Here is a 17,233-nt window from a genome sequence, read left to right as displayed (position 1 = left end):
GCGGTGCCATGTGAGGTGCAGCCTCCAGCTCCAACATTCCCTCTCCTTGGGGTTTCCCAGCTGGAAAATCCTGGTGACCCCTTGGGGGAAGGCACTGGGAGCTGGAGATGGGCAATCTCCATCAGGGAGAGTGTGGATGCCTTTCCAAGCACAGAAGCAGCCACAGTGGGGTGTGCTTCCCCTTCCTAAGTAAGGCCAGGCAGCTCCTGCTCCTCCCAAGGAACCACTTGTGTGTCTCTCCCGTTCCTGACTCTTGGCTGTGCTTCTTCCTCCTCATGGAGGTCTATATTTAGTCCCAAACCTTTTGCACAACTCCCGAGGAGTCCCAGCCCTGGCAGGAGCAGGGCTGCCTTGTCTTTGGGGCAAGGAATGTATTAATAACAAATAATGAGGGCAGTTCCTGGAGCACACGATAATTACCCCTGCCATGCTGGGGGCTTCCTTACAGCTCTGCCTCCTCCAAACAGGATTTAGCTGGAGCAGCCGATGAGAGAGATGCGAGGAAAACCTCCCACGGACACCAGAGGAGGGCAGAGGGAGGCAGAGGGGCACAGCATCACCTGGGGCCTCCTCTGCTCAGCCCCTGTCCCAGCTCTGTCTGGGGATGTCACACCGTGCCGCAGCCTCAGCCCCCTGGCCCGTGGCTCTTGGGGCAGCCAGGCTCTGCCCTCCCTTCCAGGGGTGCCTTTGGGAAGTGTTTTCCCACTCCTCTGGCTCCCAGCGGGGACAGAAGGAAAGGAGATAAGGCCTGGCACGGGATGTGTCCCGTTCCCCTCCACATCAAAGGCCCGAGGTTATCGGCAGCCCCGGCCGGCTGTGGGGCTCCTGAGGGGGATGAGGGGCTGAGGGGAAGGGCCCAGGCCTGTCTCACTCGGTGGCCTGGCTGAAGTCTGGGCGCTGAGCAGCCCTGCCAGCATTTCTCTGCCCCTCAGGGGTCCCTGAGGTCCCTGCTCTGGGTCCTGCTGCCCTGAGGGGAGGGACACGAGGGAACTGGGCTGGGTCCAGGGGAGTTTGAGGCTGGAAGTGAAGCTCTTTTCTCCCCGCTCTAAGATGGGATCGTGGGAAGCCCTGGAGGCCTGCAGCTGTGGCAGCAGGGAGATGGATGGCTTCAGGGTGCAGAGGAGGCAGCAGCGGGGAGCTCAGCCCTTTCAGGAGGGGGATGAAACACAGCAGGAGGTTAAAAGTCAACATCTTTCCCTTTCCCAGCTCCTCCAGGTCAGAGGGAGCTTCCCAAGGTTATCAGCTGTGGTCAGGCACTGGGGAAGGCAGTGAGAGGCTGGGGTGCCAGGGCAGGGGGCTCAGTCCCACTCGGGGACAGTTATCCTGACAGGGCACACACATCTGTGGACACAGGAGCGCTGAAGGGGGACCAAAGCTCCCAGCTGGAGGGTGCAGGACAGCAGAGAACACAGCTCAGGCTGTGCTCCAGGTGGGCTCTGAGTGCAGGGACAGGTCCTGCTGTCCCCAGAGCTGCCCCAGTCGAGGCACAGCTTGTGCCCTGAGCCCTGTGCATCCTGCCCGAGCTCTGGGGAAGCTCTGCACATCACAGTGTTCAGTAAATTTGTAAAAGTAGAAATCTACACACATCTAAGTGGAAGAAAATTAAAATGACATGTCTTGTTTGACTGGAAGATAAACACAAATCAAATGGTTAACAATAAACATTATCTTTGATGGGAAAAAAGTTTAAAAGTAGATTTAAATTTCATCCCATTTAATACAGTTTAGTACCAAGAGAAATAAGTAACAGCGATTAATAAGAAAACCATTTAAGCAAGCGATACAGAAGTTTTAGAAAACACATATACATTTTATTTTGTGTCAGGTTCTTGCGTGATAAGATATGGAAAAAAAAGATCTGGAAGAAAAAGAAGATCTGGAGCAAAGCTCCCAGCTGGAGGGTGCAGGACAGCAGAGAACACAGCTCAGGCTGTGCTCCAGGTGGGCTCTGAGTGCAGGGACAGGTCCTGCTGTCCCCAGAGCTGCCCCAGTCGAGGCACAGCTTGTGCCCTGAGCCCTGTGCATCCTGCCCGAGCTCTGGGGAAGCTCTGCAGAGCCCTCTGAGCTCGGTGGGTGTGAGATGAGGCCCAGCCTCTGCTGCAGTTGCTGTGTTTTGATGTTGTTAATGTGACAAGTTGGATTAATTAAGTGCATTTGGAGGCGTTCCTGCCTTTTCCATGGCTTTTACTTCAAAGGGAGGCAAACCACGAGAGCATTTCCCTGCCTGAAATGCCTCTGTGTGCCCTGTCAAGGATTTTTGGGAGCATCAAATCTCTTCCTACTACTAAATCTGAGGTCTAGTCCACAACAGCCATGGGGACAGGACTGGAGCTTGGCTGCTTCCCATGTGGGTGCTCCCCATTGCCCACTGGACTTTCTGTGCCCCCAGCTCTGACCCAACACCCCAGGGAGCAGCTCCTGTCTGGCACTTTCTCCCCTGGCTGTGACTTGTGAGTCTGGAAACTTCAGGACAACCAAGTGGCTTTTTTTCAAGTCCCCAAGAGGCGGAGAAGAAGTTTCACACTCCTGCTGGGTTTGTCCTCACGAGGTTTTGGAGTGTTTGGTAGCAAAGTGAGGCTGTTACAGAGCTCCCCTTGCATCTGTTTCCTTTGCCTGTGTGTCTGGCAGAGTCTTTTGCCCCAGTTTGCTGATTTTGTGACTGTGGCCTTCAAGCTCCCTCCGGAGAGGACAGCAGCTGTGAGAGGAGCACTCACCTGCATTGGAAGAGAGGAGAAGTGTTTTAAAGCTGGGGGAAGTGCTGCTTTTTACATCAAAATAGCACCTGGGAACATTTCCCCATGGCCATGGAGACAGGAGCCTCCAGGCTCACCTGGCACAGAGAGAGGTGACAGTGGGGACAAGTGTCCGTGCTGCCCCTCGAGCTCATCAGGGCTGCTTTCCTCCCAGTTTGATGCTGTCCCTAACACCCCCGGATGGACAAGTTGTGGGGACAGGCAACAGCAGCCAGCAGCTCGTGTTGGCAGCTCAGTCCTGAGTGCACCAGGGCAGAGCTGGGAGCCACTGGAGGCTCCCTGGGCTGCGATGCCACATCCCTTCACCAGGCCCTGCCTGCTGGCAGCATCACGGGCCAGATTCACTCCTAAAGGTGCAGCAAAGCAAAGAGCAAAAGTTGGAACAGGGAGTGCACAGTTCTCCCCTCCCTTCCCCAGGGAGTTCACTCCTTATCTAGCCCCACTCCCTTTTCCTTCTGGGATAAACCAGGAACGGGTGGATTGGGTTTGCTTCACTTTGAGATTGATGTGGCCAGCCCAGAGCACCCCACAGATGGGGAAGAGCTTCCCAAGGTGTCCAGGCTGGATTGAGAATCAGCCGCCCTCTGGGGCTGCCACGCCGGGAACGCTCTGGAAAATTCACTTACCGGGGCCTCTTCATCGGAAGAAAAGTGGAGGCACTGGGGGTCCAATTACAATGTATTTAACATTTCTGAGCTCAGCGGGGCCTCGCTGTCTCACAACTGGGTCATGCAATCAGCCCAGAGCTGCAGTGTCAAACTGGCTCCAGGATTAAGTGCGCTGTAACTGGAGCCCTGAGCTGGGAGGGGGAGACTTTTATCTGGCTGTGATTGCACAGTTGGGAGCAGGGCTGGGATGAGCTCCCTGACCTGTGCAAAGGGCTCAGCCATGTGTGGTCAGGGGACGGCTCAGAGGGTGACAGAGCACTTGTGTGGCACCGTGTCCTCACTTCTGTTTTCTGGGAGCTGAGCCCTTTTGCAGAGCTTTTGATGATGTCCCCAAAGGACAGCCTGGTGCTGCTGGGTGGTCTGGCCTAACAGTGTTTGACGAAAAGATCTCTGCTAGCAAAGCCTCAAAATAAATGGTTAAAACAGCTCCTTTCTGCAAGAAACATCACAAATGTTGGATCTGCCCAGTACTGGCTGAACTGGTACCCACTGCCCTTGTCTTTCCCCCCTCCCCAAAGCCCTGCTCATGTTTCTTGTCCCCACTGCAATAATGTCTGTGTGTGGAGTTTCCTGTGGTGAAGCTGCTGGGGGAGACCTGGGCTTGTTTGTGGAGGGATTTCTGACTCTCGACACTCCCGTAACAGAAAAATTAAACAAACCAGAGCTGAAGTATCATGTCACCCCAAGAAAAGGAGAGTGAAACACCCATCATTCTGGCTTGATCAACACTTACTTCACACTTAGAATCTTGAAAAGTTGGAGCAGCCTCATTTCCCAGCAGGGATGAGAGGTGGTGACTCCCCAAAAGGCAACAACCTGCCCTGGCTGGGCCATTTCCTTAAGCGTGTGTCCATGAGGGTCTGCACAGCCTGGGGCAGCAGTTTCTGCTCTAACAGATATCCCACTTTATTCTGCTTGACGTTTTGGGAAGCCCAGCTTGTGCCATGGGGGAATGTGTGCCAGGAAGGGATTTTGAGAATATCTTTCCATCTGTGCAGGGAAAGCAAAATCCTTGAGCTTGGATCAACCTGGCTCCGTCTGCGAGAGACCAACCTGAAATCTGGGGGAAGTGCAAGTGAGAGAACAGCTCAGAGAGGGGGAAAAAGGGTTGGAATCAAAGACTCAGCTTTGCTGGGCTTTGCTTTGTTCTGTGGCTCTGCTTTCCCCCCCTGAACTATCAGATCCTGTCCCTCGAGGCTCTGCAGGCACCGTGTGACCATTGTGTCCGCACAGATGGACTCACAGACAGACAGACAGACAGACGGACGGACGGAGCGGCCGCGGGCTCAGGGCTCCTGGGACAGCCCCGAGCCCAGCCTCGGGCAGCAGGAGAGGGATTTCACATCCTTTCTAGCACAGTCCCGGGGTCAAGGACTGCGGGGAGGCGTGAGCCCTTGTAGCAGGAAAACAGGAAGCGCTGGTGGCAGGGATTTGTGTCATTTAGCATTTCACATCCCAGGGAGGTGTGGGGCCGCTTGCATCGCCCTGCTGGAGGCTCCAGCAGCCACACGCCTCGTGTCCCTGTCCCTCCTGCTTTAGCCAGGCTGTCCTTGCAAGGACAGGGTGACACGAGGTGTGCCATCACCCCTGGCATCCCTGCATCCATCTGCAGGGGGTCAGGGCATGGGGGTGCCAGCAGGGAATGGGTGAGGATGATGCTGTGATGGGGAGCAGCACGTGGCTGGATCCAGCAGGACAGCCCGTGTTACCTGTGCTCCAACATCTGCAACATCTGCTCAGAATCATCTGCCAAAAGTGCCGAGTGGCCCTCGAATAAACCGTGCTCGTGTCCCCGGGGAAACAATCCTGCTTGTATTGTTTGGGGCTGAAAGAGAGTCCTGGGAGCCTTTGGAAAGCTCAGGATTTCTACAGAGAGGCAGCTGGGAAGGGGGAACAGACGGTAGGAGTTCTGTCCATCTCCAGGTTGTGCCACAAGTGCTTGTGCTGGGTCATGGGGACTGCAGCTTCTTTTTCCAGATCCAGGTGAGCTGGGAAAGGCCGTGCAGGACCTTTGGGGGCTCCTGGCTGTGCCCTGCACCCTCCCCAGTGCACACACGGGCACAGGGGCACCCGCACCCCGCTCCCGTTTCCTGCCGGGGCAGCCGCAGCGGGCGGGATCGGTGATTTATTGATGAAGCGGGGGGACTGTGCCTCTGGGGCGTGCCAGGCGGAAATGTCTGCTCCGAGAGATTGGATAACCCTCTGGCCTGCTTCCCTTCACAGCCTTCAAACGGCCGCGGCTCCAGAAGCACCATATCCTCTTCCTCCCCCTGCCAGCTCCCTCCTGGCTGCAGTTTGCTGGCTGATCTTTTTTTTAAAAAATTTGTTACAGGATCATTTTTTTGTTGTTTGGTTGCTGCATGATCCATAATTGGTTTATTATAATCGATGGAGATGATAGATATCGCTTTCCAGTTGTTTGAGAAATAAAGCTGTGTTTAATTGGAGGAACTCCAAAAGTAAACAGCCAGGGAAGAACTGGCTCAGGGAGGAATCACTCATGGATTGAAATCTTTCCTGGGAAAACTGCAGCCAGGAAAAAATATTTATGGCTGATCCATAAACAACCGTGCAGGAGGTTTGATAGCAGGAGCTGTGGGCCATCCGTGTCAGGATACATCTGGGGACACCAGGACCTGCAAGGTGCTCATGAGTATAGAATCATGGAGTGGTTTGGGTTGGAAGGATATTAAAGATCATCCATTCCACCCTCTGCCACGGGCAGGGACACCTTCCACCATCCCAGGTTGCTCCAAGCCCTGTCCAGCCTGGCCTTGGACACTTGCAGGGATCCGGGGGCAGCCACAGCTTCTCTGTACCAGGGCCTGGCCACCCTCAGAGGGAAGAATTCCTTCCTAATATTTAATTTAATCTCCATTCCCCTTGCCCTGGCCCTGCCTGCTGTGTTTCCAGGCACAGGAAGCCGGTGGCCACAGCGTGTCCAGGTGTGGCCCTGGCCCATGGAGCGTGGCAGGAATGTGTGTGCTCCCTCACGCACTCCTGCAGCTCCTGCATCCCGCGGCTCCTGCCCACCCCCACCAGCACAAACTGCTTCCAGGAAACGGGCTGGGAGAGGAAACAAGCACTAATGAAGAATCCCTTGGTGAAAAATGTCTTTCTACAACCGTTGGATTGTTTTGTCCTTGAGAGGCAGGGGAGGAGATAACGAAACAGCCTCTCTGCGTTCCAGCCTTGGCTTTGGGGACGCTGAGGCTGTGCTGTCCATGGGCCCTCTCTGTGGGTACCCCCTGTTCCTGTCAAGCCCCCCTGTTGTCCCACGGTACTGTGGGGGTGCAGACATCTCCCGTGGGGTGGATTCTCTGCAGCTGTGTGCCCTGAGCAGGTCTGTGCTGAGCAGAGTCAGAGTGTGAGCTCTGCCTGGTGACGGCATCCGAAAAGCCAAACCCGGAGCCCTCTTTTGAGAAGGAAACTGGGGGAAAACACAGCCTAATTTAAGAGCTGGAAGCGTTCCCTGCTTTCAGATCAGAAGGGCTCTTGTGGGATTTGTGCCAGGGACAGCCAGGCAGGCTGGCTCAGTGGGCACCACTGAGGCACAGGCGAGGAGCAGGGACTGCCACAGCCAAGAAACGTCTTGTGAGCACCTTCCAGGCATGGACTGGAGCATCTCGTGAGGCTGGAGGGGAACTGAGCCGTCTCAGGAGCCTGAGGAATGGGTAACACACTGGGTGTGCTGGCTCCCGGGCTGCCCTGAGCTCCTGAGCACCTTGGTTTCCGTGAGCTCCCGACAGCCTTTCATCTCCTGCACTCGGGAGTGACTCAGGCCAGGAAACTGGGGGATGTGGCAGTTCAGTTCCATGCCAGGATGCCTTCCATGTCCTCCCATGGCAGTTCCCAGCTCAGGGCTGCCAGCTGCTCCACACCCCGGGGTGCTGGAGCACCCATATCCCCACGGATCCCGCTCGGCATCCCGGGGGCGGCCAGCAGCGGTGACATTCCTTTGGAGATGGGACGTTTGTGCTCAGGAAGGCCTGAAAAAAGCCAGGGACAAAGGGGGGAAGTGATGGTGGCTGCGTCTGGAGTTATCTTGCTGCCGCACTTGCGGGGGCTGCGGAGTGACAGCACTGTTCTGTGCGGCTGCCGAGGGGCAGGAAACACTCATCTCCTCACTCTGCTGCTCCCTTCCTGCCCTGCCCTGCTCTGCTGAGAGCCAGGCCAGGGGGATGGAGCCTGGAGCCCTTCCTGGGGGTGCCCAGCATCGGTGGGCACTGCTGAGCGAGCGCTGTGCCAGCACATCCTAAATCTCCTCAGCCAAAGGCCAAACGCCACTGGGCTTCTGCCATGTGTTGGCATTGGAGCATCAGAGCCCTTTACCCAAACCAGTTTGGGTAAACAGCTCCAGACAGCTTGGAGAGCCCCCAGACAGCCTCTTTCCACCATTTCCTCACTCTGTTAGTCTGTTTGAATCAGGTTATTTCTCTGATTTGGCCCCTCAGCAAGTGAGAGAAGCTGTGGGGTGGCAGCACGGGCGGGAGAGGGCAGGGAATTCCTCGTGGAATTCCTCGTGGGAGCCTGGGACAGGGGACACAGCAGCCTTGCTGTGCAGGAGGCCAGGAGAAAATGCAGCCCCACTCCTTCATGGCAGGGGGATCCCCCAGCACAGCCCTAGCTCAGGGTGCAGGGCCACTGTGTGCTCTCCCCTCAAATGGGAAGTGAAAGAGGAGCAGTAAAAGGATGTTTGGCTTAACCCTGTCTACTTTGGAGTATCCTGTGATGAAATGTTGCTTTACTGCTTCTTCCAGAGCCTGCCCTGCTCTGGATGCCAGCAATGCACCTGGGACTGCAGCAGGGACAAAGGAATCTGCCCTCCCTTTAGGAGTGGAAGAATCTCACTAATATTTTCAATTGGAAGGACTAGTTTTTTCCACCGTGGAAAAAAAATAAAAGTGGTTTTCTTTTTGCTAATAATATTTAGCACTTCTCGAGCCAAAACCAGCCCCACAAGCTGGACTGAGCTCTGGTTTCTCCTTTTCAGGGATGCAGAGTCTGGTGTAACAGGGCTCTCTCAGTGGGATGGGAATGAGGATTTCTCCTGCCCCTGTGCTCAGAGCTGTGCACAAACCCCAGGTCCTGCCCTGGAGACCCAAAGGAAGGAGTTTATACAGCACAACAAGCACGACAGGAATCTGGTTTATCAGCAGAGCTGATTGAGCTCTGCCAGGCTGTCCTGGTGTTTAAGGTGCATTTCAGCTCCTTTCAAACACGGGTGTTTTACAGCTCTCTTGTCAGCCAGGTCGGTGTTTGTGCCCCTTTGACAGGAATTTCAGGGGCTCCTTTTGGGGGGCTGTAGCCAGGCCTTGTTCTCAGGTAGTGAAAACACCACTGCAGGAGAATCCACATTTCTTTTCAGATTCTTCTTTAATTATTTGCAGCCACAGAGGCTTCCTCAGTGACTCACAGAATCAAAAACGTGGGTGGTGTGTTTTCAGTGACTTTCAGATGTGCCACAAATCAGACCTGAAATGGAGACATTCCTGGAGCACAAACACCCCTAATCCTGCTGTGGCCAGAGATGGGCTCTGGTTTCCTCCACTGCTCCCACATCCGGGATGGAAACACCTCTCTCCGAGCTGGTGGCATCTCCCTGTGATGGAAATGTCACAGCAGCTATCAGCAAACCCTCTCCAGCCTCTTCCCTGAACAGTTCTGCACTAACAACAGACTTTTCTAGGGCCAAGTTCCTAAAGTCCAGCAAAAACAGGGCTTTGTCATGGAAATGCTGAGATGACATTAACGGCAGTGTCCTGAACACAACTCTAATTAAAGAGAGGAAGGAGAACTGAAGCAGGATGTCCTGTTTGGCTGCCCAGGATGGAAAGCTTGTCACAAATAAAGTGCACTCTCGTGCTTTTGTCTCCCTCCCACTGCACGAGGCTTTCCCAGATTCTGCAAACACTCATTTTCTTATCTCTCCTGGGTTCTTGTTTCTTTTCTTTCGAAAGAGCTCCTCACAAGGATGTTTTTTTCTCTCTGCTCATTGAGCTCTCCAACTCACCCACCAAATAAATGTCATCTCAAACACCAAGTGAATGTGCTTTTCAGCCCTTGAACAAAACCTCTTGGGCACAATTGGCTCTGTGCAAAGAAACTTCCCTATTAACGTTGCAGAACAAGCTCTGGCAAGTGAGCAGGGACAGGCAAATGAAAGCTGGGAGTAAGATGGCAAACGTTTCCTTTGGAAAACAGGCTTTCCATGGAATTAGCCTGGGGTATGTCACAACCAACCTCTGAGCTGCTTCCTACGACAGAAAAATAAATCAAAATCAAAACAGAGCAAAAGAGAAAAGGAAAGGAATTCAGAAGTAACAGGCCAGTGATTTTGCTCACTCTGTGCCGCAGGAATCCTGATCCAACCAATTTTTGTGCTCATATAGAACCTGCTGAGTGCTGCTGGCTTTGTAGCTGGGGCTAATCTCAGCAAAGCTCAGGTTTAAGGCTGACACTTGAGCTCCAAGCACCATCCCAGCAGTGCTGTCCTGCAAATCCAGGATTACAAACCTGGTGTGTTTATGGAAAATAAGATGATCCAACCTGAACTGTTGCAGCAGGAGGAACTGCACACGTGACAAGGTCTTGCTCTGATGGCTCCATTTCTGCCTGATCCAGATTTTATCTGTCCTGCTGGGACACTGGTGCTGCCTGTGCTGCCCTGCCCGTTTCCTCACAGCACAGACCCTCTCTGGGCTGCTGCCAGGGAAGCTGCAGCTCCAGGGCTGCTCTGCAGCCTGGATTTCCATGAATAAAACAGCTGAAGGCTCCCCACTGGGCTGGCACAGCCTCCAGCAGCATCCCCGAGCCCTGGGTCCTCCAGGAGCAGAAGGAAAGTGATTTTTTGCTGTAAATTCAAGTTGGGTCATTCCCAGTGTTTCTTCTAGACAAGTTTATCCTCTTTGTTGGGGCACTCAGGTGACATTTGGGGCAGTAATCCCAATGTCTGCTTGGCCCTCTTTGGGACTGGTTCTGCTGCTTCTGGTGGGCAAAGCAAGGGCTGGGGAGGGAATTATTCCAGCTCCATGGGGGACTTGGCAGCTCTGCAGGTGCTGTGGGGTCACGGTTCCAGCTCTGCCACTGTCCCTGGCCTTGCAGAAGCACTCAGAACCCTGTCACAACCTGCTCTACCTCAGGAAGAACCTGCCTGGTGCTCCAGTCTGGCCTGGAATCCCAAACCCAGTGCTGTGACTCTGGGAGGGGGAGAAAAGCCCAGACCTACACACCCAGCTGGGCTCCCCTGGACTTTGTGCCTTTCCTTTGCTGCTCTGCAGCTCCTGCTGGGAGGGTGCATTCCTGAGGAGCTGTGTACACATGTCCTGCCTGCCTGGCACAGCCTGGGAACCTGTCCCCAGCCTGGGGGATTGTCCCCAGCCCAGGGGAATGCCCCCAGCCTGGGGGATTGTCCCCAGCCTGGGGGATTGTCCCCAGCCTGGGGGATTGTCCCCAGCCCGGCAGCACCACAGGCAGCTGCTGCTCTCACAGGGACTGGGGGAAAGTTTAGGCTCCTCATTCCTGCAGGTTAATGAATTACCTTTATGCACCAAGGTAGGAGGTGCAGTGCATGCACGCTCCATGTGGCAGCTCAGGAGGAACAGAAATAAGAATAGAAATCCATGGGGCTGGGAAATTCCCATGTGCTTGGTGTGATCCTCCCTTCTCCATACGCCTCTCCTGCTGCTGTTCTGTTCCCATCCCGGGCTGGACGTGGGGATGGGATCCCAGCTGGGCTCCCTCGATGTAACAGAGCCATGAGTAGGACCTGAAACCTCACTCAGGCTTCAGCTGGGGGGGTTTGGTCAGGAAGTTTTGGTAGTAAAGGGTAAAAGTGTGCGTGGAGCTGGAAACAGAGTAAGGGAGCTGCTGCACGGGGCTGGAGATGACACCATTTCCTCATGGACTGAGTCATCCCAGCTCTCCCAGATGCACCTTTGCCTAGTGCCAGGCTCTGCACACATCTGACCTTGGCAGAGGTGATGTCTCACTGCTTTGGGACCGGTTGTGCTCGTCCCTCTGGGTCTCTGTTGGCTCTGGTTTGTCCCTCAGAGCACCGGTGGGGACATCCCTCCAGCTGCACTCGCTGAGGATGGACAGCTCCAGAGAAGAAAAGTGGAAACCTGCCAAAATATATTTGGAGACCCAGAGCTTTAGCACTGAGAGCTCAGCTGGGAGGTGTCGGTGATGTGCTGTCAGGAGGGTCACCGGCTCCGCTGGGCCCTTGGGCAGGCAGCAAAGCGGCTGAGATAAAACCAGGAGAGAGGCAACCAGAGAGCACAAAATGATCCATTTAACCATTAGGCCACATCCATCCTTCCTGCAGTGATCACAGAGCAGCTCCTCCCAGGAGAAATCTGGCTCATTTTGCCTAATTAGTTTCTCTCCTGCCGACACTCGCTGACATTTGCTGCTGACGCTGCCCAGCCGCGGCTTCGCGCTCCGAGCAAATATTTTCCTTGGATGGGAGGAAAACTGCTCCGAGGAGCTTTTGTGAGTGTGTGGGAACCCAGAGTGGAGCTGGATCCCCTGTGCTCCCTCGGGCCCTGGTCATTACCTGGAGGGAAGCAGGCCTGGGGAAGTGATGCTCTGCAGGATGCAGGATGGGAGCTGCTGGTCTGGCTCTGGTTTGGGGCAGAAACCCCTCAGGCAGATTTGTGCCTGGTCTGGCTGATGTGTGGAGAGGAGGGAAGGATGATGAGTCCCTTTTTTCCCAGGATTGCTCTGGCAAGAGCTGGGAATCATGGGGACACCCCAGCCTGTGGCACTCACCTTCATTCTGAAGTCCTTAATGGCCTTGGAGGTGCTCAAACACCCTAACAAGGTTCAGCCTCTGTGCTCTCCAGCTCTGGGGCTTCCTTGGAAGCTTGTCTTGGGAATCTGGCTTACATGGGGGGAGAAAAAAATACAGAGAAAAATCCTCAGTGGATAGTTAAGGCCCACTAAACGGAGAGCAGTGCTGAGGGCTGAAATGGTTTGGGTGAGACCATGGAGATGAGAGCACACAGAAAATGTTTTGACACTCAGTCAAGCCCCTGAGAGCTCAGTGCACATCCTCTGCCCAGAGAAGCTGGGAGGGAGTTTGTGGTGTGTAGTAAAGGGACCAAAATGGGGCCAGTGTGAGGTGCTGACCACATAAGGGATCATGCCAATGCCCTGCCTGCTTGCACACACATCTATAAATGAGATTTTGGGGGAGCAAGGCAAGAGGATCCTCAAAATCCCATCCACCAAGCCTCATCCGCCCCACCAGCATGGGCAGCACTGGGGAGGGACAATGAGAAAAACGACAGATATTTTTCAGAAACACCCAGGGCCTGTCCCTGGTGGGCAGGAACTGCTGACAGGTTTGGGTGCCGCCCTTCACCTGGGATAAGTAAGAGGGGAGCAGCCAGAGCCGTGTCCGCAGTTGCTGAAGGACGGCGCGAGCGGCCCCGGGAGCCTTTTGTCAGGAAAAAGCCTTTATGACTATATTTGTGCAGGCAGCTCTGAAGGCTCAGACCTTTATTCTTTCAAGCTTTTAAACTAAAGGTCATTTTTCTCTTCCCTTCCAGAGGGGGGAAAAAAAAAAAAAAAAAAAAAAGAGAGAAAAAAGTGAATTCCTCTTGACGCAGATCCCCTTCCCCTCTGGATGGGAGTTCAATTGTTCTTGCAAGCAAACTCCAAATCTGCCCCTTGCATTCACTTCCTTTTTCCTGCCCAAAAGGAAACAGAGATTTCTGACTGTGTGAACTGGTCCTTTATTTAAGGATACAAGAAAATAGCTAAATGCTAATTCAGTGTGGATCTATGCACTTTAGCATGCGTCCAGGCAGAACAAAAGAAAGAGAAACATGTCCCCGCCCTTCCCAGTTGAATTGTAAACTGCCCACTGGTTTGAGTATAATGGGTATTTATGAAAGTTATCCTAAAACATTTACTCGAGTCCAATGCAAACCCAGACCCCTCAGCCAGGAAGTTTTTAGCTACCAAAAATAATCACCAGGCCCTGGCTAATATTTTTAACGACCGTGCGTTCTTGGGAATTTCCTCTTCCCTCCATGGAGATAAGTGATTAAACAAAATAAAGGCAGTGGCCATTTTGACAGACTGCGACGTGTCAGAGAGGAGAAATATCAACAGCTCTTTTTTTTTTTTTAAATCTTTTTCCTAAGTCTTGACTTCTGCATTCACTGTCTGACTTTTAGGCTGAATTCCACTTCTCTCTTATGCTGAAATCCAGCGAGGTCAGCAGAAAAGCCATGGAAGTTTCCTGGGTAGGACTTTTAAGCCAAGGTATTAAATCCACTAATGGGAGACACTTATCTCTTCCACGCCTTATTAATTTTATAAAAAGGCCGTGGAGCCCTATTCAGCTGGGTGTTATTTGGCTGGATCAGTTCTGTGCAGCACCATTAGTGTAGCGTCCTGTCCATTCTCCAGGTCTTCTCCATGGAAACCTCCTCTGGACTTTGTCCCACACAGCCAGATCAGAACCAGCCCTTGGTGTGCATTTTTTTCCCCATGCACAGAGGTTTTTTTTTGAGGTAGGAAACTTTTTAATCAGTTGCAGGTGTTTTGTTCTGTGACTGGGAAAATGTAAAATGTCAATTTTTGTCGTCTACAGTGACCAGTAAGAGTTGCTGGGAAAGAGATTGCTGGCTGCAGGCAGGGAAGAGGAAGAGGAGGGCTCAGCCTTCAGGACTCTGCTGAGGATGGAATAGCCCAGAAGTCACATTTCCAAGGACATGGAGTGATAAGAAAAGGAGGAATAGCTTTAAATTGTAGGAATGTATATTTTATTAGATATTAGGGAGAAATTCTTCCCTGTGAGGGTGGTGAGGCAAGGATGCCCAGAGAAGCTGGATCCCTGGAAGTGTCCAAGGCCAGGCTGGACAGGGCTTGGAGCACCCTGGGATAGGGGAAGGTGCCCCTGCCCATGGCAGGAATAGGATGAGATTTAAGTTCCTTTCCAACGCAAATCAGTCTGGGATTCCATGAAATAAATGTCAGGTCTGTGTGAGTCCTTACCTGATCGATAATTTGCTGTTACTTTTGGCAGAGAATTCAAACTGTGTGTTTTGGATCTTTGCTGAAAGCAAGGCTCTGCATTTAGGATTTGGACTCTGTTGTCAAATAATAGCAAAAATAAATTAATGATTGTTAATGCATGCACAGAGATGTTTCTGGTGCAGGAAAGGGGCAGCTGGATTGATTGAGTGTAATTTTTGCAGTGGAAAACGTTTTCCCATCTTTCTGTGTTGGTGGGAGCTGGCTCCAAGGCAGAAACCAAGGGTGTGCAAGGACCACATCACCTCATACCTGAGGGAATCTGGGGAGAGTGGGCAGGATTCCCAGCCCAGCAACAAGCCCAGGTACCTTTCTTTTGGTCTGTGATAATTTTTCTCCACAGGGATTTGCAGCAGGAGGCACCCAGCAGTTTCACAGGCTGAGGAAACGTGCTCTGGACAGCAGACACTGCACCCCTGCAGTGCAGAGCTGATCCATCCTGTGTGGCTTTCCATTGCACATGGCTTTCTCAAAGACAGGGCCTTGCTCAGATGTTTTCTGTGTGCCTGGATGCTCTGTGCAGCCAGGGGAGTATCTGTGAGCAATACAAGCTGCTCCCCCAGGACAGCACTGCAGCCTTATCTCCCAGCACAGGGCAGATAAGAGCCCTTCAGCACTCTGCCTTGGCCAGGGGGAGGCTCTGGGCATTTTCCCCGCTCTGTGCTCCCTGCAGCAGCATCAGCCATGGCCATGGCCACACCTTGGGGTCCCAGCCCTGCAGGGCAGGAGAGTTTCTCCCCCAAGCTTTGCTGCCCCTGTTCAGGACAGCCACTTGCACAACATTAAATCCCTGCTGCCTGTCTCCCTCACTTTCTCCCCTTCTCTTATCGGGCTTTCCTTGAACTGTCTGTCAGGAGTGAGAGGGGAGGCTGAGCCCTCAGAGTGCAGACGAAGCATTCCAAAGGTTGTGTCACTCTGCCCACCTGCACAGGAGCTGCCCCTCTCTGCTCTACTGTCCCCAGAGCTGGCCCAAGGCACTGCTGCAGCAGCCACACCTGTACCCCCAGCTGGAAAACGGGGTTAACACCAGCTCCTTGTGCAATTTGGTGTCAAATATCTAGCTAACAATTTGCTAACAATTAGCTTCTGGTGTTAATGAGCAGCTGCTTGGAGAGGAGGCCTTATAGGCATCAGAGACCCTGGAAAATGTCTTTATTGCAGAAGTGGAGACTTCGAGGAGGAGCGAGAGACCTGCACAAAGAGAGTGGCTGTTCTGCTCTGGGGGGTCCCACTACCACTGTCCCCATGGGTTACACAGGAGGGCACCTTGGGGTGGGCTGGGGAGCTGCCAGGGTGCTGGAGAAGCCAGCAGGAGGTTTTGGGGACAATGGGAGGTGCAGGCAGAGGTGTGGGCACAGCTGGCACCAACACCCTCTGGCTCCCTCCCTCCCAGTGTAACTGAGCCTTGGCTGCCTCCCAGGTGTTCCCCCAGCACCGATTTCCCTGGGAGGACAAGATGAAGTGTCACAATTTCAGATTTAAACCCCTCCATTGGCGTGGCCCCTGCTGATCGCTTCCCCCTCCAGCAGCCACTGCTCAGGGCTCCTCACCCTGGGTAAACAGGAAGAGTTTTCCACACATCCCAGTTCGCTCCTGCTCCGTGCCTGGCCCCGTGTGTGCTCAGAGGTGTGGGTGCACGGTGTCCCTGTTGTGCCCTGCATCCATCCCAGCACACGGCACAGGGCCAGCTGGGGCTTTGGCAGATGATAAAATTGGGGTGTACAGTTTTGGGGAGGGTCCTGGGGTGACTCCTAAACTAGGACAGGGAGGGAGGGTCCTGGAGATGCTGTGCATTGCAGGGCTGAGCCTGTGTGTGTGCTGATGGTGGGGAGAGGTCTCAGCCCTGGATCTCAGATCCCTCATCCACAGGTGGCACAAGCCATCCATGTGACCCCTGAGCCTTTCCATAGGGAGCTGCTGCTTCAAACACATCACTGAGAGGAAAAGAGGGAGGTTGAGCCTCCCTGCTGTTAATTTGAGCTCCCAGGCACTCATTTTTGCCTCGAGGAGATTCCCCTGGACAGCTGTGCTCCCAAAGATTCCCTCAGCCAGGAATGCCTGCACCCTGGGAGCGCTCACACACGGGGTACACAATCAGCTGCTGCTGGGGAGGGTGATGGGCAGCCTCTCAAACCCTTTCTGCCAAGGAAAACAAGAGGGGGCTTTCTTTAGCCATGCATTTATATAAATAAACACAGGAATATTTTGCAGCTCCCGGGGGATTTGCCCAGAGCTCTGTTCTGCTGAATCAGGGTGGGAGTAATTCCGTGCTCCCTGTGAGCCTGCGCAGGAGCTGCCGGCACGAGCTGGGGACACAGGGGAGCCCCAGGTGGCACGTGGCCCTAAATCCATGCCAGGCACTCTGCTGGGACAGGAGCACAGCCCACGGGCTGCCGTGGGGGTCTGGAGAGTCAAGAAATAATTGCCACTGCCACAACCCTCGTGCTTCAAAGTGCCTCTGCTTTCAGTGTGGACTGAAGTACCAAAATCCCATTAAAAACTGTATTGTTCCTGCTTGGGTTGCCCAGAGCTGAGGTCACACACACACAGAGATGAAATTTGAAATACAGTCACTTTTGCACCTGAATGGGCTTGAAAATTAGGGCATCAGGGCAGCTGTTTCCACACTTCTCTGCTGCCTGGCCATGAAGAGAACACCTTTGTCAGGTGATGTCCTGCAGATTTAGTGGCCCAAACCATGCACCTCTCTGTTTCCCAACACAGGCACAGGGTGCCAACAGCACAGTCTTGTATCCCAAATTT

Source organism: Cyanistes caeruleus, chromosome 20 (assembly GCF_971803275.1).
Source record: "Cyanistes caeruleus chromosome 20, bCyaCae1.hap1.1, whole genome shotgun sequence".
NCBI lineage: Eukaryota > Metazoa > Chordata > Aves > Passeriformes > Paridae > Cyanistes > Cyanistes caeruleus.
Note: the sequence above shows the minus strand (reverse complement) of the source record.